Below are 12974 nucleotides of genomic sequence, written 5' to 3'. Positions count from 1 at the left end.
CCAAAAAATTCAAGAAGAAGGAACACTTCCAAGCTCCTTCTATGAAGCCAGCATCACCCTAATACCAAAACCAGATAAAGACAACACAATGAAGGAGAATTACAGGCCAATATCCCTCATGAATGTAGATGCCAAAATCCTCAATAAAATTCTAGCAAATCAGATCCAGCAGTACATCAGAAAGATCAGACACCATGACCAAGTAGGATTTATCCCAGGAATGCAAGGATGGTTCAATATCCGCAAATCAATAAATGTGATACATCACATAAACAAATTGAGAGATAAAAATCACATAGTCATATCAATTGATGCAGAAAAAGCATTTGACAAAATCCAACACCCTTTCTTGATAAAAACTCTCAACAAGGTGGGAATAGAAGGATCATACCTCAACATAATAAAAGCTATATATGATAAACCCACAGCTAACATCATACTCAATGGGCAAAAACTAAAACCATTTCCCCTAAGAACAGGAACAAGACAGGGATGCCCACTCTCACCACTCCTGTTCGACATAGTACTGGAAGTATTAGCCACTGCAATTAGACAAGAAGAAGAAATAAAAGGCATCCAAATTGGAAAAGAAGAAGTAAAGCTGTCCTTATTTGCAGATGACATGATATTGTACATAAAAAACCCGAAAGACTCCATCAAAAAACTAACAGACTTAATAAATGAATTCGGCAATGTAGCAGGATACAAAATTAACACCAAGAAATCTATGGCATTTCTATACACCAACAATGAACTTACAGAAAGAGAGACTAAAAAAGCAATCCCATTTTCCATCGCACCAAAAAAATTAAGATACTTAGGAATAAACCTAACCAAGGAGGTAAAAGACCTATATGCGGAAAACTACAGGACACTGAAAAAAGAGATAGAGGAAGATGTAAACAGATGGAAGAACATACCATGTTCATGGATTGGTAGAATCAACATCATTAAAATGTCCATACTACCCAAAGCAATCTATAGATTCAATGCACTCCCCATTAAAATACCAACGGCGTATTTCACAGACCTAGAAAGAACTCTCCAAAAATTCATCTGGAATAAAAAAAGACCCCGAATAGCCACAGCAATCCTGAGAAAGAAGAATAAAGTAGGAGGGATCTCAATACCAGATTTCAAGCTGTATTACAAAGCCACTGTCCTCAAAACAGCCTGGTACTGGCACAAGAACAGACATATAGATCAATGGAACAGAATAGAGAATCCAGATATCGACCCAAACCAATATGCGCATTTAATATTTGACAAAGGAGGCATGAGCATACAATGGAGTCAAGACAGTCTCTTTAATAAATGGTGTTGGGAAAATTGGACAGATACATGCAAAAAAATGAAACTAGATCACCAACTTACACCATACACAAAAATAAACTCAAAATGGGTACAGGACTTAAATATAAGACGGGAAACCATAAAAATACTAGAGGAATCCACAGGCAGCAAAATCTCAGACATATGCCAAAAGAACTTTTTCAGTGATACTGCCCCTAGGGCAATGGAAGCCAAACAGAAAATAAACAAATGGGACTACATCAAAATAAAAAGCTTTTGCACAGCAAAAGAAACCATCAACAAAACAACAAGAAACCCCACTGTATGGGAGAACATATTTGCAAATGGTATCACTGATAAAGGTTTAATTTCCAACATCTACAGGCAGCTTATACAACTTAATAAAAGGAAGATAAAGGATCCAATAAAAAAATGGGCAACGGACCTAAATAGAATCTTTTCGAAAGAAGACAGAAGGAAGGCCAAGAGACACATGGAAACATGCTCAAAGTCACTAATTATCTGAGAGATGCAAATCAAAACAACAATGCGATACCATCTCACACCTGTCAGAATGGCTATCATCAACAAATCAACAAACGACAAGTGTTGGCGAGGATGCGGAGAAAAAGGAACCCTCGTGCACTGCTGGTGGGAATGCAGACTGGTGCAGCCACTGTGGAGAACAGTATGGAGTTTCCTCAAAAAACTGAAAATGGAACTCCCATTTGACCCAGTAATCCCACTCCTAGGAATATATCCTAAGAAACCAGAAACACCAATCAGAAAGGATATATGCACCCCTATGTTCATAGCAGCACAATTTACAATAGCTAAGATTTGGAAACAGCCTAGGTGCCCATCAGCAGATGACTGGATCAGAAAACTATGGTACATCTACACAATGGAATACTATGCTGCCGTAAAAAAGAAGGAATTACTACCATTTGTAGGCACTTGGATGGAATTAGAGAACATTATGCTAAGTGAAATAAGCCAGTCAATGAAAGAAAAATACCACATGATCCCACTCATTTGGGGATAATGAAAAACATTATAAACTGATGAACAAAAAGATAGTTACAGAGGCAGTAAAGCATCAAACAGACTGTCAAATTACAGGGGTAAGGTTAGGGAGAGGTGGGGGAAATAAGAGATCAACTGAAGGACTTATATGCAGGTATATAAGAGTAACCAACGGATGCAAAACATTGGGGGGTGAGGGCATGTATGGGAGTGGGGTGGGGGTGGGGGGCAATGGTAAGATATGTACACATATAATACCTTAATAAAAATTTGAAAAGAAAAAAAAAATAAAAAAAAAATAAAAATAAAAATCAATGGGAAAGAAATATCCTCGGGTGAGGATTAAGAAAGAAAGAAAGAAAGAAAGAAAGAAAGAAAGAAAGAAAGAAAGAAAGAAAGAAAGGAAGGAAGGAAGGAAGGAAGGAAGGAAGGAAGGAAGGAAGGAAGGAAGGAAGAAAGAAAGAAGAAAGAAAGAAAGAAAGAAAGAAAGGTTATAGAAAACTAAAATAGGATTTAGAAAAAAAAAAAAAAAAAAAAAAAAAGAGCCCAGCTGGTGTTGCTTAGTGGTTGAGCATCAACCTATGAACCAGGCTATCACGATTGGATTCCCGGTTGATCCTGAGTGTGGGATGTGTAGGAGGCAGCAGATCAATGATTCTCTCTCATCACTGATGTTTCTTTCTTTCTTCCTTCCTTCCTTTCTTTATTGTTTAAAGTATTACATATTTCTTATTCCCACCCCCCCATTGACCCCACCCTCAAGGGCAAGCCCCCACTGCCCCAGTGTCTGTGTCCATTGGTTATGCTAATATGCATGCCTACAAGTCCTTTGGTTGATCTCTAACCACCACCCCCCCCCCCCCCCCCGCTTCCCTGCCTTCTCTCTGAGGTTGGACGGTCTATTCAGTGCTACCTTGTCTCTGGATCTATTTTTGTTCATCAGTTTATGTTGATTGTTATATCCCACATATGCGTGAGATCATGTGATATTTATCTTTCTTCTACTGGCTTATTTCACTTAGCATAATGCTATCCAGTTCCATCCATGCTGTTGCAAATGGTAAAAGTTCCTTTTTTTAAAAAAAAAAAAAGAAGAAGAAGTATATTTTTATTGATTTCAGAGAGGAAGAAAGAGATAGAAACATCAATGATGAGAGAGAGAATCACTGATTGGCTGCCTCCTGCACGCCCCCTACTGGGGATCAAGCCCACAACCTGGACATGTGCCCTTGACCAGAATTGAACCTGGGACCTTTCAGTCCACAGGCCGACGTTCTATCCACTGAGCCACTCCGGCTACAGCAAACATTCCCTTTTTTTTATAGCAGCATAGTATTCCATTGTGTAGATGTACTACAGTTTTTTAATCCACTCATCTGCTGATGGGCACTTAGGCTGTTTCCAAATCTTAGCTATGGTAAATTGTGCTGCTATGAACATAGGGGTGCATATGTTCTTTCTGATTGGTGTTTCTGTTTCTTGGGATATATTCCCAGAAGTAGGATCACTGGGTCAAATGGGAGCTCCATTTTTAAGTATTTGAGGAAACTCCATACTGTTCTCCACAGTAGCTGCACCAGTCTGCATTCCCACCAGCAGTGCAAGAGGGTTCCTTTTTCTCCGCATCCTCGCCAGCACTTGTCATTTGTTGATTTGTTGATGATAGCCATTCTGAGAGGTGTGAGGTGGTACCTCATTGTCGTTTTCATTTGCATCTCTCAGATGATTAGTGACTTTGAGCATGTTTTCATATGTCTCTTGGCCTTCTGTATGTCCTCTTTCGAAAAGTGTCTATTCAGGTCCTTTGCCCATTTTTTGATTGGATTGTTTATTCATCATTGATGTTTCTATCTTCTTTCCCTCTCCCTTCTTCTCTGAAATCAATAAAATATTTTAAAAAGAAACAGAAGCAAGCATACGGTTGCTCCAATGAAGTTGCCTTCCCCCTCGGAGTAAAGCTTCTGTGCGAATGGAAGGGATATCTAATCAACCTCTGACTTTTAAATCAGAACCTGTCCCTTTCCACCTAGGGAATGTTTTGGGGCAATATATATTTTTGCTAACCAGATCAGTCCCAATTCACCTGATAGGGCAAGATTTTCTTGAAAACAATGACACCCACATATTCTTTTTCTAGAAGGGTGAAATGTATTTAGGACTAAGTAAATCAGATACTGAACCAATTGGGAAAATAATGATTTAAAAGAAACTTCCACAAGAGGAAAATAATCTTGAGACTGAATGTGGGTTGTTGTTGTGTGTGTGTGTTTTTAAATATTTTTTTATTGATTTCAGAGAGGAAGGAAGAGGGGGAAAGAGAGATAGAAACATCAATGATGAGAGAAAATCATTGATCGGCAGCCTCCTGCACGCCCCACAGTGGGGATTGACCCCACAACCCGGGCATGTGACCTGATCTAATTCAGTGGAACACAGAAGGGAAAAAAGTTGTAAAAGCTCTAAATTTATAGCCCGGCCGGTGTTTGCTCATTGGTTAAGGGTCAGCCTATGAACCAGGAGGTCATGGTTTGATTCCTGGTCATGCTTCACTTATTCATGCATTCACTGGTTGATTCTTGTATGTGCCCTGACTAGGGATTGAACCTGCAACCTTGGCATATTGGGACGATGATCTAACCAACTGTCCAGCCAGGCCGATAATTTTTATTTTTAGCCTGGCCAGTGTGGCTCAGTGGTTGAGCCAGGAGGTCACGGTTCAATTCCCAGTCAGGGCACATGCCTGGGTTGTGAGCTCGATCCCTAGTATGGGGGTGCAGGAGGCAGCCGATCAATGATTCTCTCTCATCGTTGATGTTTCTATTTCTCTCTCCCTCTCTGAAATCAATAATAAAAATATATTTTAAAAAAAGCTCTAAATTTATATATTTTAATTTTTTCCCTTTTTTATTAAATTTATTGGGGTGACATCGGTTAATATGATCATAGAGGTTTCAGGTGTGGGTTTCTATGTTACAAGATCTGTATATTGCACTGTGTGCCCACCACCCTGTTAATGAGCTAAAGAAAAAATTGCCTCAAACTCCCACTCTGGGACACATTAATTATAAACTTTCTAATTTTTTAAATTAATCTTTTAAAAGATAATATTTATTGAAAACTATTCAGAATTTCTAATTTTTTGTAGCCCTTTTCATAAGAGTCTCTCATAATTAGATAGAATGTTAAGTTAGTATGTTTTGTTTTTAATGTATTTTTATCATAGATGTAGAATATTATAGTATGCAATTAGACTCAGTAGCCAAAAGGCTCCCGCTCTGCATGACAGCCATTTCTGCTAAGACAGGTCATGCGGGGAGTGAGGAGGGGGTGTGGGGGATCAAGAGGTCAACCAAAGGACTTGTAGGCATGCATATGAGCATAACCAATGGACACAGATGGTAGGGGGTGAGGGAATGTGCTGGGGGGTGGGAGCGCCCAGGGAGAGGTCAATGGGGGGAAAGGGAGACTTAGGTAATACTTTAAACAATAAATAATTTAAATTAAAAAAAAAAGGCAGGTTATGCAAACAAGCAGAAGAGAAAAGATAGTTATGGGCTCTCCTTTGTTCATGTTCCTCACTCTGTTGAATTTCCACTGAATTCTCATCGCACTCAACACTTCTGACAGTCAACTGGTCCTTGCTTTCTGCGCCTAATATTACTTAACTCGATGTGACAGTCTTTTAAAAAGTATTGTATATTTTTATTGATTTTTAGAGAGAGAGGAAGGGAGAGGGAGAAAGGGAAATATGGATATGAGAGGGGAACATCCAATCAGCTGTCTCCTGCATGCCCCCTACTGGGATCAAGCTCACAACTCAGGCATGTGCTCTTGTCGGGAATTGAAATGGCAACATTTCCCAACCAATGCCCAACCAATGGGCCAAACTATCAGGGCTGATGTAACAGTCTTAACTCAGCAGCTTTGCTGCCTTCTTTGTAGGTTGAAGACATCAGTGATTATGTTTTGCCCACTGACCACCTTCTTGTTCCTAGGAATGGTTTACAGAAAACTTCTTGGTAATGCTGACTTAATTTAGTTTACAGATGGAGCTGTGAAAGGTGAACAGTGATGTTACCTAGTTGGATACGCGATTAACTTCCAGGGTGGATATAATTGAAGGTTCTTATTTACCTAAATAAGATCTGTCCAACAAGCTGAATTAATTATTCTAACTTGGGCTTGTCAATTGGCCAACAATCAAATAGCCAATATTTGTACTAATCTATGCCCTTGGTGTAGCTCACAACTCTAGAATGTTGTAGAAACAGTGAGACTTCTTAACTTTCTCAGGGCACCGCATAAAGAATAGAAAATAGGTTGCAGAATTATTAGATGTCATACAGAAATTGAAACAGTTGGCAATTATCAAAATTCCAGGACCTTCTAAAGCTGCCTCCATGACAGCAATAGGAAATCATTTAGCTGATGCTGCAGCTGGACAGGCAGCATTAAACAGCCAAATTATCTAGACCTGAGAATGATCCTTGCTTCCTATGAAATCAACAAGACTCACTTTTACCGTTCTAATGGACAGCTGAAGAAGAAAAGAGGATATGGCAACAAAAAGGGGGAACCTTTGCCCTAGCTGGTTTGGCTCAGTGGATAGAGCGTCAGCATTAGACTCAGTAGCCAAAGGGCTCCCTCTCTGTCCCAGGTTTGATTCCAGTCAAGGGCATGTGCCTGGGTTTCAGGCTTGATCCCCAGTGGGGGATATGCAGGAGGCGGCCAATCCATGATTCTCTCTCATCATTGATGTTTCTATCTCTCTTTCTCTCTCCCTCCCTCTCTGAAATAAATAAAAATATATTAAAAAAAAAAGGCGGGGTTGGGGGGCGCGGGGCAGGGAACCTTTGCCTTGGCCAGTGTAGCTCAGTTGGTTAGACCATTGTCTCACACACCAAAAGGTTGTGGGTTTGATTCCCGGTTGAGAAACATACGGGAGACAACAAATCAATGTTTCCCATTCACATCAATATTTCTCTCTCTCCCTTCCTCTCTCTCTAAAATCAATAAACATCCTCCGGTGAGGATTAAAAAGGTCATGTAGTGGGAATCTTTTTTTTTTCTAATATATTTTATTGATTTTTTACAGAGAGGAAGGGAGAGGGAGAGAGAGTTAGAAACATCGATGAGAGAGAAACATCAATCAGCTGCCTCCTGCACACCCCCCACTGTGGATGTGCCAGCAACCAAGGTACATGCCCTTGACCGGAATCGAACCTGGGACCCTTGAGTCTGTAGGCTGACGTTCTATCCACTGAGTCAAACCGGTTAGGGCTGTAGTGGGAATCTTTGACCCAGGCAAACACATGTGGCTTGGACTCAATCAGAAACCAATCTTACTTATAGGGGCCCAACTCCCTATACTTCAACATATACATGTAAATCATCCCAAAAAGGTGATTTCATGAAGTAAACAATATTACTAGAAACCTTCTCTTACTGTATCATAAAGCATACAGCCGATGTTCTATCTGTCCAAATATAATCCTGGAAAACCAGTCCATGGATCCCAAGGACATTTTCCACTTCCTTTAGATCCATTTGAGGTACGGTAATTGTTTTTTGTGTTTTTTTTTTCCTTTTTACATATTTTTATTGAGTTCAGAGAGGAAGGGAGAGAGAGATAGAAACATCAATGATGAGAGAGAATCATTGCTCGACTGCCTTCTGCATGCCCCACACTGAGGATCAAGCCCACAACCCAGGCATGTACCCTGACCAGAATTGAACCTGGGACCCTTCAATCCACGGGTTGACGCTCTATCCATTGAGCCAAATATACATATGATGATTTGTATGTTTTCTCACTAGGTTGAGGCATTTCCTAGCAGGAGAGCATCAACCTTAAGGCTAGGTAAATTATTGGGAAAAATTAAATCCCAATTGGAGAATTCCCTCAGAATTAGTGACTGAAGGACTCATTTCACTGGGCAAATATAATGCAATCCATTTGTAATATTTGGTCTATTCTAGTGTTTTTATTGTGTTTACCACCCCAGTTCTCTGGATGGATTGAACATACAAATGGCACAATTCAAACTCAACTAGGGAAAACCCACTCGGGCCCCCTCCCTGCCTGCTGCAGGGAGTCCCTCTGTCTCTCAATAAACTTTGCTTCCGCTTACAAAAAACAAACAAAAAAACTCAACTAGATATATTTTCAGAAGCTTTTAATTTCTGTTGGCCAGAAGATCTCCCTATACTGCTCCTCAACCTGAAATCTACTTCTTTTGGAAAACATAGCCTTTCTCCTTATGAAATAGTCACCAGTTACCCCATAAATCTGGATGAAGGAACATATGCATCAACTTTACTAAAAGGAGACATTCTGAATTATTACCAGGGCTCATTGCCAGCTTTTAGAAACTGACAAATTAGTAACATTTCATTTCACTGCAAACTCCTGGGAGAAGAAGACTTCAAAGACCACTTAGCCCGGCTGGTGTGGCTCAGCAGTTCAGCGTCCCTCCAGGAAACAGGAGGTCACCAGTTCGATTCCCGGTCAGGGCACATGCCCGGATTGCAGGCTTGATCCTCAGTGGGGGATGTGCAGGAAGCAGCTGATCAATAATGTTTCTCTCTCATTGATGTTTCTATCTCTCTATTTCTTTCCCTTCTTCTCTCTCTAAAAATCAATCAATACATTTTTTAAATGTTGTTTTTTTAAAAAAAAACACACACAACTTACAAACAGGAAAATATATTAATTAAAGACTCTCTCCAACAGTGTTGGAAGAGACTTTATAGGTACCTAAATGGATATCTGCCTGTCTTTGACGCTTGCCTCCACCTACAGAGGGGATCGAAGACTTCTTTTTTTTTTAAAAAAAATATATTTTATTGAGCCGAAACCGGTTTGGCTCTGTGGATAGAGCGTCGGCCTGTGGACTAAAGGGTCCCGGGTTCGATTCCGGTCAAGGGCATGTACCTTGGTTGCGGGCACATCCCCAGTGGGAGGTGTGCGGGAGGCAGCTGATCGATGTTTTTCTCTCATCGATGTTTCTAGCTCTCTATCCCTCTCCCTTCCTCTCTGTAAAAAATCAATAAAAATATATTTAAATAAATAAATAAATAAATAAATAAATAAATAAATAAATATATTTTATTGATATTTTACAGAGAGAGGAAGGGAGAGGGACAGAGAGCCAGAAACATCGATGAGAGAGAAACATCGATCAGCTGCCTCCCGCACGCCCCCCACTGGGGATGTGCCCGCAACCAAGGCACACGCTCTTGACCGGAATCGAACCCGGGACCCTTCAGTCCGCAGGCCGACGCTCCATCCACTGAGCCAAACCGGTTTCAGCTCTTTTTTTTAAAAAACATATTTTTATTGATTTCAGAGAGGAAGGAAGAGGGAGATAGACACATCAATGATGAGAGAGAATCACTGATTGACTGCTTCCTGTAGCCCCCCACTGAGAATCAAGCCGGAAACCCAGGCATGTGCCCTGACCAAGAATTGAACCATGACCTCCTGGTTCATAGGTCAACACTCAACCACTGAGCCACGCCGGCCGGGCAATCGAAGACTTCTTAAAGATGAGAAGCCAATGACATCAGAGATAGACAGCTTTCCCAAGACATCAGCAAGGCCTGTATACCTACAAATTGATGTTCAACTTCATTTGTTTGATTATCTTTACCTGTCTGCTAATAATATTAAACATCATCATAATATACTTGTTCTTTGAGCTTTTCAAACTTTGTATATATAGCCAAACTGTTAATAATTGCTAAAAGTGCATAAGATAACTTTTGTATTATCAATAATATCCTTTTTATGATTTCTCTTTTTAAATTTAGAGGAAATGCGCCCAAGCCAGTTTGGCTCAGTGGATATAGTGTCGGCCTGTGGACTGAAGGATCCCGGGTTTAATACCAGTCCAGGGCACATACTTCAGTTGCATGCTCGATCCCTGGCCCTGGTTGGGACATGTGCAGGAGGCAACTAATCAGTGTGTCTCTTTCACATCGCTGTTTCTCTCTGTCTCTCCCCGCCTTTCTGCTCTCTCTAAAAATCAATGGAAAAATATTCTCTGGTGAGGATTAACAAAAATTAATTAATTAATTAATTTAGAAGAAATGCCATTATGTTATAGTAGATGCAAAACACAGCAAAAGGAAGAAAAGGGATGTGTATATTTTTAAGAGTAGTTAAAAGAAATAAGTTTACTCTATGACTTTGTTATTTCTAAATGAGTGAAAAGAGAGAAACTAAGAAGAACAAGGGAAGATGTAGAAGGTTAGTAGAAAAGGAATATTGAGAAAGGGACCCTACCAGTGCACGATCAGGGCCAGGGAAGGACCGCAGGAGGGCTCCAGGGCATGTCTGGCCTGTCTCACCCAGTCCCGATCAGCCAGACCCCAGCAGCAAGCTAACCTACCGGTCGGAGCGTCTACCCCCTGGTGGTCAGTGTGTGTCATAGTGACTAGTCAAAAAGCCAAATGGTTGGACACTTAACATATTAGGCTTTTATTATATAGGATGCTAGAACCCAATTATGGGAATGTGCTTACCCCTAATCCAAAAAGGGCTACTAATATATTAATTCATATGGAAGCTGAAGGGTCTAAAAAAAAAAAACTTTAATAACTGCTGCTGAGGCACAGGAAATTTACTTATGAAACTTACTGTCGGAGAAACCAAGATGGCGGCATAGGTAAACACCTAAACTGCTGCCTTGCACAACAATTTCAAAACTACAACTAAAAGACAGAACGGACACCATCCAGAACCACAGGAAAGTTGGCTGAGTGAAAATTCTACAACTAGAAGGAAAGAGAAAAGCTCACAGAGAATTGGAGGTACGGCAAAGGGTCTTTGTGCGCGCAGAGAGGAAGGGTGGCTGAAAGCCTGGCTGACTTTCTCTGGTGGAAGGGGGAAGGAAGCCGCACTGAACCCCAGTTCTGACTGCACTGAACCCCAGTTCTGACTGCACTGAACCCCAACCGCACTGAACCCCAGTTCTGACTGCACTGAACCCCAGTTCCAGGCGAGCCCCTGGGGACCCACGCTCTTGTGGGGGGAGTCTGGACTCTCGGGCGGAGACTCGGGAGCCGGGGAAGGCGGAGGACTGAAAGCGCGCGCGCGCCAGTGCGCATAAAGGCTGCGGAGGTTGCCACAGGCTTTCCCTAGTGGAAGGGAGTCAGAGGCTCCTGACTGCACTGAGCCCCAGTTCTGACTGCAGTGAACCCCAGTTCCAGGCGAGCCCCTGGGGACCCACACTCTTGTGGGGGGAATCTGGACTCTCGGGCGGAGACTCGGGAGCCGGGAAGGCAGAGGTCTGAATGCACGCACGTGCGCGCAAGGGCAAGGCTGACGGGAAGCCAAGACTGAGACTCCACCCCATCCAAGCTGAGCACAGAGGCTATTGCAATTTGGCAAGTCTAATCCTATAAGGCTGTCTCCAGCACCGAACTTCTCCCAGCATAGACACAGCTAATCCTTACAGCCAACTGGCCTGGAGGTCAATTCTTCCCAGTGATACCAACAACAATAAAGACTTAATTACAACAAGGCTGTACACACAGTCCACAAAGGGGTGCACCAAGAGTGTCCACCTCAGGTTAACTGGGGAGGCAGACCCACTGGGCCATATTGGAAACCTAGCACAAATATCTACCTTACCAACTCAGGGAAGCAGTGAAAATGCGGCGTCAAAGAATCAGATCACAATCGAAAGAAATGGAGGAAAACAAACGACTGGATATAGAATTCAAAACCACGGTTATAAGGCTTTTTAAGAATATCCTAGAAAAGGCCGATAAATATAACGAGACCCTCGAAGATATGAAAAAGGACCAACTAGAAATTAAACATACACTGACTGAAATAAAAAATATTATACAGAGACCCAAAAACAGACAAGAGGAACACAAAAATCAAGTCAAAGAATTGAATTACAAAGAAGCAAAAAACACTCAACCGAAAAAGCAAAAAGCAAAAAAAAGAATCCAAAAAGTTGAAGATAATGTAAGAAGACTCTGGGACAACTTCAAGCGTACCAACATCAGAATTATGGGGGTGCCAGAAGAAGAGAGAGAGCAAGATACTGAAAACCTATTTGAAGAAATAATGACCGAAAACTTCCCCCACCTGGTGAAAGAAATAGACTTACAAGTCCAGGAAGCCCACAGAACCCCAAACAAAAGGAATCCAAAGAGGACCACACCAAGACACATCATAATTAAAATGCCAAGAGCAAAAGACAAAGAGAGAATATTAAAAGCAGCAAGAGAAAAACAGTTAGTTACCTACAAGGGAGCACCCATACGACTGTCAGCTGACTTTTCAACAGAAACTATGCAGGCCAGACGGGAATGGCAAGAAATTTTCAATGTGATGAATAGCAAGAACCTACAACCAAGATTACTCTACCCAGCAAAGCTATCATTCAGAATTGAAGGGCAGATAAAGAGTTTCACAGACAAGAAAAAGCTAAAGGAGTTCATTACCACCAAACCAGTATTATATGAAATGCTGAAAGGTATTCTTAAAGAAGAGGAAGAAGAAAAAAGTAAAGATAAAAATTATGAACAACAAATACATATCTATCAACAAGTGAACCTAAAAATCAAGTGAATTAAAAACCTGAGGGACAGAATAATCTGTTGAATATAATAGAATCAGGGGCATAGAAAGGGAG

The sequence above is a fragment of the Plecotus auritus genome (genome assembly GCF_963455305.1).
Source record: "Plecotus auritus genome assembly, chromosome: 7".
Lineage (NCBI taxonomy): Eukaryota > Metazoa > Chordata > Mammalia > Chiroptera > Vespertilionidae > Plecotus > Plecotus auritus.
Note: the sequence above shows the minus strand (reverse complement) of the source record.